This window comes from Cervus canadensis, chromosome 7 (assembly GCF_019320065.1).
Source record: "Cervus canadensis isolate Bull #8, Minnesota chromosome 7, ASM1932006v1, whole genome shotgun sequence".
Lineage (NCBI taxonomy): Eukaryota > Metazoa > Chordata > Mammalia > Artiodactyla > Cervidae > Cervus > Cervus canadensis.
This window is the reverse complement of record NC_057392.1, coordinates 12365430-12377517: the sequence shown is the minus strand read 5'-3', so window position 1 is coordinate 12377517 and position 12088 is coordinate 12365430. Positions and strand designations below refer to the sequence as shown.

General features: G+C 40.9%; 1 pseudogene; it reads right to left on the bottom strand.

Moving 5' to 3' along the window:
* Positions 1 to 3625: 3625 nt before the first annotated feature.
* On the bottom strand, positions 3626 to 4246 carry LOC122445094 (annotated as a pseudogene).
* Between the last annotated feature and the right edge of the window lie 7842 nt (positions 4247 to 12088).

Genomic DNA, 12088 nt, shown 5'->3' with positions numbered 1-12088 from the left:
AGAGAGTATGTCCAAAACTGAAGCCAGCATAGAAAAAAACTATGGAATGATAGAGTGCCTGAAACCTATTTCTAGACTTTTATGTTATGTGAAAAATAGACTTTCCACATGGCTTAAGCCAATTTGTGTTTAGTTTCTGAGTTCTGAATGATATAGGAAGGTTTTAATTATTAGAGTTTTATTACTTTTTAAATTTATTGGAGTGACTTCCCTATAATATTCCTTTCTTAATCTTTATTCTGCCCTCTATGTCACATAGAAAACATCAATTTCTTCTTTTAAAGTAGACTTTATTTAAAGATATTATAGCTTGCCTGAATCTTTACTTCTGGAGTATAAACCTCATCAATCATTTTGTCTACTCTCCTTTTGGCAAGATTTCGAATCCCCTCACTATGCAGGTTAGCTTTTTCTAGATAAACTTGGTTTTCTAGTGTTCCTCTTAAATGTGGCTCTCACATCTGAACCTGGGATTCCAGGGGAGGCTACCTGTTCCTTACTAGGATGGACCCTCTACTTCAATGAATTCAGCTTGGCTTTATTCTGAAAGTATTTTTAAAAGAAGAAGGTATTTTTTTAAAGTATATTACAGGACTTCCCTGGTGGGCCAATGGTTAAGAATCCTCCTGCCAATGCAGAGGGCATGGGTTTAATTCCTACTCCGGGAAGATCCCACATGCTGCAGTGCAACTAAGCCCATGCTCCACATCTACTGAGCCTGTGCTCTGGAGCCAGTGGGCTACAACTACTCAGCCCGTGTGCCTAGGGCCTGTGCTCCACAACAAGAGAGGCCCACACACTGCAGTGAAGAGTAGTCCCTGCTCACCGCAACTAGAGAAAGCTGCATGAAGCAACAAAGACACACCACAGCCAAAAAAAATTAAAAATAAATGAATCTTTTTTAAAAATAGACTTTATTCAGAGTTTCAGCGACTGGGATGAACTCTTGATACATTGAGGTTATGGTTATAAAGCCTCTGACTGTTTTTTTTTACAACAGGTGATGAGAAGCTGGGTAATCTACTCTGCACTTAACCATTAGAGATGACTTCTGTTGTCACACAAAATGGAAACCTGCTTTTCCCCATTTACTAGCTGTCTAACCCTGAGAAAACTGTGTAGCTATCTTAGAGTCTTGCTCTCCAAGGTGTACTACAGATTTTAGAAACACAGAATCTTAAGCTCTTTCCCAGACCTACAAATCAGAATCTGCATTTCAACAAGTCCCCAGGGGAGCTGCATGCACCTTAAAGTATGACAAACACTTTCCTGGAATAGAGCTTTGTTTTCCCCTGTGCACTTTTTAAAAAAGAGCTTTACTGTGACATGTTACATATCACATAATTCACCCATTTAAGCATCCAATTCACTGTTTTTTACTCTATTCACAGGATTGTGCAACCATTGCATGCATTCATGAGTGGTAAGTCACTTTAACCATGTCCGACTCTTTGCCATCCTATGGACTGTAGCCTGCCAGGCTCCTCTGTCTATGGGATTCTCCAGTCAACAATACTGGAATGCATTGCCATGCCCTCCTTCAGGGGATCTTCCTGACCCAGGGATCTGACCCGTGTCTTTTAACATCTCCTGCACTGGCAGGGAGGTTCTTTACCATTAGCGCCACTTGTGAAGCCCTGTACAACCATTACCACAACCTAATTTCAGATAATTTTTGTCCCCTTTTAATAAAAATATTCCCATACCTATTTACAGTCAATTTGCATTCCCCTCCTACTCCCAAGCCTTAGACTTGAGCAATTACTAGTCTACTTTTGCCTATGTATTTGCTTACTCTGGACATTTCCTGTAAATGGAATCATGCAATATGTGGTCTTTTGTGTGTGGCTTCTTTCACTTAGTATAATGCTTTCAAAATTCATGATGTTTTTTAATAGCATATATCAGTACTTCATTCTGTCTTATTGCTAAATAATATAACATTGTCTGATGTACCATATTTGTGTATCCATTCATCAGTTGACAAACATTTGGGTTGTTCTCACTTTTTAGCTATTGTGAATAATGCTGCCATGAACATTTGTGTATAAGTCTTTGTGTGGATGTATGTTTTCATTTCTCTTGGGTATATACTTCCGAGTGGAATGGCTAGTTTCTTGTGGTGATCATACATTTACCTTTTGAGAAACTGCCAAACTGTTTTCCAAAATGGCTGCACCATTTTACATTGTCACTAACAACATGTGGGACTTCCACTTTCTTCAACTCCTCACAAACACAACTTGTCTTTTTATTATTATTATTATATGTTCTTAGTGGGTGTAAAGTAGTATCTCCTAATAGTTTTGATTTACATTTCCCTAATGACTAACAATGGAGAAGGCAATGGCACCCCACTCCAGTAATCTTGCCTGGAAAATCTCATGGACAGAGGAGCCTGGTTGACTACAGTCCATGGGGTCGCGAAGAGTCGGACACAACTGAGCGACTTCACTTTCACTTTTCACTTTCATGCATTGGAGAAGGAAACGGCAACCCACTCCAGTGTTCTTGCCTGGAGAATCCCAGGGACGGCGGAGCCTGGTGGGCTTCCGTCTGTGGGGTCGCACAGAGTCGGATACGACTGAAGTGACTTAGCAGTAGCAATGACTAACAATTTTGAGCATCTTTTCATGTACATATTGGCCATGTATCTTCTGTGGAGAAATGTCTTTTCAAATCCTTGCCCATGTTTGCATTGGGTTATTTTTTTTTTTTTAACTATTTAGCTCTAGAATTCTTTATTTGTTACAGATATAAGTTTCATATCAGATATATGATTTGAAACTATTTTCTCCCATTCTGTATATTGTCTTTTTACTTTCTTGCTAATGTCCTTGAAAGGACAAAAGTTTTTAATTTTGCTGGTATTCAATTTATCAATTTTCTCTTTTGTTGCTCATGCTTCTGGTGTCATATCTAAGGGTCTATTGCCAAATCTTAGGTCATGAAGATTTCAGTTGTCCTAGGACCACTAGTTGAAGGAACTCTTCTTTCCCCTTTGAATGGACTTGGCATCCTTGGTAAAAATCAATCAACCATTGATTTTATTTCTGGACTCTCAATTCTATTTCAGTGATCTGTATGTCTGTCTTATGCCAGCACCACACAGTATTGATTACTGTAGCGTTGTAGTAATTTTGAAATTGGGAAGTGTAGGTCTTTCAACTTAGTTCTTCGTTTTTAAGGTTGTTTTGACTTTTCTGTATATGTTAAATTTTTACATGAATTTTAGGATCAGTTCTTCAATTTCTGAAGAAATTGGCAGCTGACATTTTAATAGGCATTGCATTGAATCTGTAGATTAAATTGAGGAGGTATTGCCATCTTAACTATATATATATTTTTTTTTCCCCCACTTTTTAGCTGCTTTATTAACTTTGCATTTTTCTATGCAAATGGGTGAAACTCTACTGTTGATGGAAACTTAGATTGAGTGCCAAGGCAATCTCCAGTTAGTAGCTGGTAACACAGAACTCACCTGACACATGGAAATTACATAAGGTTCACAGCAAATGGACCAGTAAAGGCATTAACAAGAAAATGCAAGGATAAAGAGGACAACAGTGGGAATCACAGTAGTAATCTCATGGAAAATGGCAGGAGTCAAGGCTTAAAGGCAAAGTTAGTCATGATGGTCCTGGTGATTAGAGACCTCCCCCATAAGAATAGGAAGACACTTCCTCAATTGCAGCTCCCTGTTTTCTCCTAATTTCTCCCAACTCCTCTATGAAAATTTCCATATCATCTCCATCTCCACTGATCCCATCATTGTCCTGCCTACTGGATATGGCCCATGGGAAATTAGGGGCAAGTCTGTGAGCCTGTCACCCTCTATGATTTCCTGCTGACTGGTGGCATTCACCCCCCCGGCCCCCCTGCAAAGGGCAGTCTTCCTGTCCATTCTGCATGGGCTACTCCATTTCTTTCTTTTCCTAGTGGATATTATTCACCACGATGAGATATTTTCCCTGGTCATTTTTCTGGGCCTACCCTTGCTGTCTCCTTCTCCTTTTGATTCTTGCCACAAGTACCCCACCGCCATGCTTCATCCCACGGACCTGACCTGCTTGCCTCAGGTCTGAAGCAAGCCTGGTGTGAGGGAGCAGAGGAGAGCTGGTACCCAGACAGGAGTGACTACTACACAGAAGGCTGTGTTACTCTGCAGCTCCTGGTCACGTGAGGGCTTCACGTCCCCGCCGAGTTTGTCCCCAACTCCTACTTCTGGTCGCCATCTTAATAACATTAAGTCTTCCAAAAAATGAACGTGGTATGTCTTCTCATTTATTTAGCTCTTCTTTATTTTCTTTCAACAAGTCGTCTTACATTTCTTTTTTTTTTTTTAATTTTGTTAAATTTAAACCTAAGTATTTATTCTTTTGGATGCTATGGAATTGGTAAATGGAATTGCTTTATTAATTCCAGTTTAAAACTGTTTACTTTTGAATTGTTAGTGTATAAAAATATAGTTGATTTTTTAATACTGATATTGTATATTACCACATTATTGAATTCACTTTTAGTTCTAATAGTGTTTTAGTGGATTGTTTAGCATTTCTATAAACAAGACCATGGCATCTGAAAATGGACTTTCACTTCTTCCTTTCCAATCTTGATGCCTTTTATTTCTTTCTCATACCTAATTGTCTTGAAACTCCTGTATATGCTTTAAAAAATTTGTGAGAATGGACAACTTTATCTTGTTCCTAACCTTAGGAGACAGTGTTTAATCTTTCACCCATTAGTATGAAGCTAGTTGTGGGTTTTTCATAGATGCCCTGTAGCAGATAGAGGAAGTTCCTTTTTCTTCCTAGTCTGTTGAGTGCTTGTATCATGAAAGTGTATTGAGTTTTGTCAAGTACATTTTCTGCATTTGTTGAAATTATCTCATGATTTCTGTCTTTATTCCATTAACATGGTGTATTGCTCGTGCTTGTGCTAAGTCACTTCAGTCATGTCTGGCTCTTTGAGACCCTATGGACTGTAGCCTGCCAGGCTCCTCTATCCATGGGATTCTCCAGGCAAGAATTCTGGAGTGGGTTGCCAGGCTCTTCTCCAGGGAATCTCCCCAACCTAAGGATTGAATCCACATCTCTTAGATCTCCTGCATTGCAAGCGGATTCTTTACCACTGAGCTACCAGGGAAGTCCAATATGGTGTATTATATTAATTGATTTTTGAAGGTTAAACCAACTTTGTATTCTTGGGATAATGCATTTTTTCATGGCATATAATTTTTTTATATGTTGCTGGTTTTGGTTTGCTAATATTTTGTTGAGGATTTTTATATCTTTAGTCATGCATCTCTTTAGGATTCTTTTGGTGTGTGCAAGTATGATGTACTTATCTGGTTTTGATATTGACTTAATAAAATGCGTTGAGAAATATTTCCTCCTCTTCTAATTTTCCTAAGAATTTGTGAAGGATTGGTATTAATTCTTCTTTAACGTTCAGTAGAATTCACCAGTGAATCCCTCTGCACCGGGACTGCTTATCTTTACGAGAAATTTTTAAATTACTTGTTTGATTTCTTGTCATAGGCCTATTAAGATTTTCTGTTTCTTCCTCAGACAGTATCTTGTATCTTCCTAAAAACTGTCCACTTTATCTAAGTTATCAAATTTAGTGATGTAAAGTTGTTTATAGTGTTCCCTTATAATACTTCTTATTTATGTAAGGTCAGTAATATTATCCTCTCATTTGTGATTTTAATGACTTGAGTTTCCTCCCTTTTTCCTTGATCAGCTTAGCTAAAGTTTCATCCCTTTTGTTGATCTTTATTTAAAGAGCCAACTTTAGTTTTATTGATTTTCCCTGTTGTTTTTCTAGTATCTGTTTTATTTATTTTCATACTTCTTTTTATTTCCTTCCTTTTGCTTTCTTTGGATGTAGTTTATCCTTCTTTTTCTAGGATATAGTTTTTTAATTTGAAAAAGAAAAGCATATTTGCTTCAAAGTGTTGTTGCAAGGATTAAATAAAACAAGCGCCTGGCATATAGTAGGTGTTCAATAAATGTTAATTCCCTTTTTATTTATTCATTCTTGCTTTGGACCCATAAATTCAGCCTGTTAATATCAATTTGAATTTTGAAATTTCCGTCAAAACATATTAGTCATGCTCCTCACTGATAGTCAGGCTATTATTACCTGCAGATCTGGTAAGACATGATTCCAATACCTGCATCCAAAATGTGGATGAAAACAGTGGAGCAGGGCAGAAGTTAATGGTATGCTACTGCAAACCTCTTCCAGATGGACATCAATCCATTAGTCAATGCTCTTTGGGCACAGAGGTTTAGCAATAAATCTACCCAGCTGTCTACGTTGGCCCCTGCCAAATGCCCTGCTAAAGCTGTGTTGTCTGTGGCACTCCCCAATTCTCTCATCTCTACAGTGGGCCACTGGACTTGCCCATCTGTCATCTGTGTTCCTTCCCAGGTGTGGAAGATTGAATTATTGACCCAAGTTTTCACCCTTCCTTGCATTTACACCCTTGCCGTAGCCTTAGGAGTGAAATACATTTTACCTCCTGTACTTGGATTTTGACCACAGGATTTGTTTTGACCAAAGGCATGTGGATGAAAGCTGTGGTGTGCCAGTTCCAAGCGTGTCTTAAGAGGCCTCACATGTTCCTGCTCATCACCTTGAACCTCTGCCATCACTCAGAGAAGAGCATGTCTAGGCTAGTCCTCTGGTCCAAGGAAGATGAGAAATGTGTGGAGCAAACAACATTAGGCTCACAATCCTATGGCAGGAAAAAGAGCCTCTCCAGCCAAACTTTAGATCCCCAAGAATAAATGATGATTGTTTCAAGCCATAGGGTTGTGAGGTGGGTGGTTACACAACGTTGGCACAATACCTGACCACAACATTAAGTAAGATCCATCTGCACATGTGGTGTTTCACCAGGTGTGAGAAGAAACTACAGAGCTACCTTAAAGCTGAGACTCTACTGAGTCTCAGTGGAAAGAACTCTGGGCTAAGGGTGATTCAGGAGGCATCTAATCTTGGGCCCAATATGCTCAGGCAGTTCTCACATCTCCCTACCTGCAAATAAGGGCCTCCCACCAGCAGAGCAGCTCTCTGCCATGTTTCTGTGATGGGGCATCTGGTGGGCAAGGCCATCTGAATAGATGAGTTTGAGTTGAAATGCAAAGATACATTTCCTCCACAAGATACAGATTTTGACAAAACTCCAAAAGATAGTTGTGGAGAAGTAAGTCTCTTCAACAATTGACAAGCACCACAACAACTCATGATGAAGCAGTAAAGGGCACTCACCCTGGGTTCTGGCTCAGGTCTCAGGGGCTGTGGGTGATGTGAAAGTCCAGCATCTCTGCAAGTTACTTAACATCTTTCTTTTCCATTCAGGAAAGTGGGGAGTGAGATTGTTATTATTCATCAGAGGCCAATTCACCCATAAGTGAGTGAAGCTTTGACTTTGGGCCTCTCACTTTCTCGTTCCCTTCAAGATTCGGGGGAGGGGCCTTCACAATATAAGCAGATGGATCCACATTTTTGCAAAGTTTGCAAAGCTGAGGGGTTGGAATGGCAACAGGGCATCCATTGTCACTCTCCATCCTCTTGTCTGCTCTCTGTCCTTGGTGGCATTGGAGCGGCTAAGGGCTTTTCTGTGCTTGTTACAGCGGTTTGAGTTGGATGGATTGAGTTTGGGTTTAGTGGGATGTATTTCTGTGGTTTGCATCACTGTCAATGATAAATCATTGCTGGCCATGCTAGTATAGGAATGACTTCCAAGAATGTGCCTACTGCCCATTCTGCAAATTCTCTCAGCACCCAAGGCATCCAGCTCCTGAAATATGTGAGTAACGTAGGAGACATAAGGCTTGAACCATACACATAAGATAATCTTCTGATTATTCAGCAAATAAAATTGTAAGCAATGGATTCAATTCTCATCAACGCCTAGTCAAAATTGAAGTTCACTTATGCAAGAATATACTCAGTAACGCAGAACAGACAATTATAATTGTACTGTATGTCCTTTTGCCTTTTTCAGTAGGAATCATGTGAAATAGAACTGATTAGAATTGCTATGTTACAGGCACAGGCCTGTAACCGTATTTCAAACATCAAGTACAATTGCAGCAGCTCAGATATGAAAAAAATTTGATAAAAGTTTTCTTAAATTTGACAGCAGTCCTAAAAATTCATGTGACACTACCAGTAATGAGAGGTGAAGCTTGAAGAAACTCTTTTATGCTATCAATAACTTAAACCAAATTTCAAACAGCTTATCTAAGAGAAAGAGTGAATTTTTATCTACTCTTTCTAGAGAAAATATTACACAATCATTTTCATAAGAAGACTTAATCAAAGAGTATGCAGTCAAAAAACAATATTAAAAAAGAGTATTAAAGAGGTTTGTTATGCTTGAAGTATTATTTTTTTAAATTATATTATTTTTCAGGATTTTGTGGTAAGGGTATTGTTATCATTGTGTAGCTTGTAATTGTCATCATTGATATTTGTCATCAAATTTGTAATTTTCTATCATTTCTTTTCTCATTCTAAATAAATATTTGTTTTACATTTAACTTTGTATCTCCAACTTTGTATTTATTTCTTAAAATGTGTGTGTGTGCGCGTGCTAAGTCGTTTCACTTGTGTCCAACTCTGTGCGACCCTATGGACCATAGCTCACCAGGCTCCTCTGTCCGTGGGATTCTCCAGGCAACAATACTGGGATGGGTTGCTATTTCTTTCTCCTGACCAAGCCATCGAACTCGTGTTTCTTATGTCTCCTGCATTGGCAGATGGGTTCTTTACCACTAGCGCCATCTGGGAAGCCAGAAATTTTACAGGTTTTGGCCCCCAGGAAAGCTGTTTCCACTCCTGCCTTCCAGAGGTCACACCCCAGAAGCCTGCAGGGGGCCAGCAGTATCTCTCCTGGGGAAGTGGTGTGCCCACTCAGGGACTCAGTGTCACTCGAAGAGAGAGCCCTGCTTCCGACTGATGGGACAGGGGCACTTAGCTCCCATCACGGACTGACCCCAGCCCTGGGTTTTCCAAACGAAACTGATAATATGAATTTTTATATGAATTCTTTAAAGTGAACACATACCTACTGTGTGAGCTGCCATTTTCCACCCTCTCTTGAGATAACTTTACCCTTCTCTAGTTTGCTTTTTTAAAAAAGTAAACAACTTGTAAACACCAGAGCTTTATTGTTAACAGTAACTTGCCGTGGGCCTTGCAGTGACACCAGCTAGGACACTGCCGCAGGACATGGCCCAGGGCATCTCTGGGGTCCTGACGGCTCTCCTGCGCTGACGGCCCCTCCTGCAGGCTCCCCGCCATCTGGTGTTGGGGCAGATGAGGAAAGACCGTGAGCTGTGGTGGCCAGAATGTTCTCCCGGGCCCGGGCCGGCCAGGGGGCTCAGAGGAGCCAGGGCAGGGGAGGCCACATCCACAGGGCTGCGACTGTGTCCTTTGTGGCCTGAAGGACGGGACTTTGTGGAAGGGCGAGGGGGATTGCAAGAGTTAATGTGATAATGTCTGTTGATTATTTTAAGCCACGTGGAGGAAAAATAAATTATAAATAGCAAGGGCCGTAACGGATTCAAAGGGTAAGTGTACTGTTAGCCTTTTTCTCTTCCTAAGATTTCTGAGCTTTCAAAACAAGATTATTTCGGGAGCGCATCTATTTTAATTCAAATGATTCTTCTTTAAACACGTTTCAGTGTGAGAGAGCCTGTCTCCTCCTGTTCCCCCTTGCTTTTTCCACGGAAAGGGAAAGCTCTGGTTTCACACACCTCGTGCCGCCTCCAGCTTTTAAAAACCTTTCTGGGCACCACCCGGCCACCGTGCATGTTAGCAAAGACCTGGCTTGACATTCTAATCCCCAGAATCCGCCTTGTTTACCACTTGACAGCAGGCTTCGTTTTGAAGGTGATGCTTTGTAACTTCCAGCTCCTGAAGCAAGAGCAAGACACAGGCACACTCACATGCGTGCACACACACACTCTCACACATATGCACGCATGCAAACACAAGCATGCACACGCACAGCAAGAATGTTCCCTGATCTTAGGGACGGGCTCCTCTCCTTGCAGCCCACCAGGCCAGGAGAGGCAAAGGGGCTGGCTCAGAACGCAGGCAAGTCCCGGTTCATGAAAGGCATGTCGACATCTCCGGAGCGGACTCAGGATCCCCAGCATGGTGGGTGTGGGCCTCAGCAAGCTGGGATTTCTTCGCTCCCACAGCGTAACTTCCCCAGATCCCCAGCCCGGGCCTCCAGTGCCAGGTGCTGAAGTCAGGCCGGCGGCTCAGATTCCAGTAGCTCCTGTTGCTGTCACCGGGATTAGCACAGGGAACGGCAGGCCGGAGCACGGGGGTGCGTGGCCTTCTCTTCTTCCAGCCTGGCTGCAGTTCTGTCTTTGCAAGCACTTATTTTTTAAAAACGACTTTTGCTGTCTTGCAGATGCGCTCTCATGCTCTCTGTCCCTCTCCTTCCACCCTGCACACCTAGAGTCCTCCCATTTGAGAAAGTTTCTTGGACTCTGATTTCTATAGATATTTGAAATTGGGTAAAATGGTCCCAAGAGAGGAAATAAAAATACTGCCACCGTCTTGAGCTCTGCTTAAAACATGAAGCCCAGTCTGCAGAGGGATTCGTTGTTTCCAGACTGACAAAGAAGCTGCCATTTCATGGGGAGGGGACGGAAATCAACCCATTTCCCTTCTCAACGCAAGCTGCTATTTAATGAAGATGAATTAAGACTTAACAGTGTTAACACTGTTGAATTATGAGTTTGATGAAGGTGGGCAATCAGTTAGCAAACATTGGAGATGAGTTGTTTATATGCTCAGCAAATGCAAATTGATGGTTCTCCTCTCCTGCAGACCTGGGTGACTCTGACAAGGCCTTGGCCATTCATTTGGCCCAAATGCATGGCTGCAATATTTCAGTGGCCTTCCATGGAGTACATGAAAGTAGGCTGAAGAAAGACGAAGGCCGCGTTTTACATAAAGAAAGAGTCATTGAATGTGGAGAAATGATAGAGGGCAGGATTCCAATCTGTTATAAATAAATTCCTTATTGTGGAGTCAATCCGTGCACTTCTTAAATAGAAATACTCATATGGCAGCTTAAAAATTCTTTGGCTATTTATGGGGAAAATGCTGTGATGTCTAGGATTTGCCTAAAATACTCTAGAAAAAAACGTTTTTCAAATGTCTGTGTATGTTGGGGAAGAAACATATAAACAGATAAAATTGTCAAAGTGCTCAAGGTTGTTGAAGTTGGGTGACAGGAACTTGGGACTTTGTTGTACTCTTCTCTCTACTGTTTTGTATATTGGAAATTTTCCATAATATGCATCTCCCCTAAACCTTTAAAAAATTCCCTGGAGACAATTAGGTAACCTCTGAGGAAAGAGACAAGCAGAGAGATTCTCAATTTAAAATGAGAACATACAAATGAAAAACAAGAAAGCCCAAGTAGATAGATGTATGAAGTACTTGAGCAAACAAAATTTAAAAAAATTATGTCTGAGAAAATTTGAAAACCTGTTTCAAACTCACTAAAAAACGTTAAAGAAACTTCAGTGCAATAGGATTTCTTATGGGATGCCATTCTCTTCCCCTGCAATAAGCAAAGATTTTAGGAACAGGAGCTCCTGATTTCAGTGAATGTCAGGACCAGGCCTCCTGTGGCAGCTGCTGAGAGTGCATATTGGGACAACATTTTGGAAGGCAAATTAGCAGTGTGATTTCAACAACCTTAAATTTTTCCTATCCATTGAGCCAGTAATTCCACTTCTAGGAATTTTGCCTAAGGAAACAAGTAAAGATGTGCATAGTGATTTGTGATTCATAGTTACAGATGACTGTGCTAGCATTATTTAGAGGAGTGAAAACAATTGGAAATGACCCAAACACCCAACAATAACTGACTCGTTAGATAATTTTGGTCAAATAATGTGTGATTTACTCAATAGATACTTATCAAGATCCCTCCACAAATCACACCCGGGGAACACAAAGATGAATAAGGCACAGCCCCTGTCCTTGGGGAGTTGATAAGGCCATGGGAACACGGACAAGTAAACAGGTGACAAAGGTC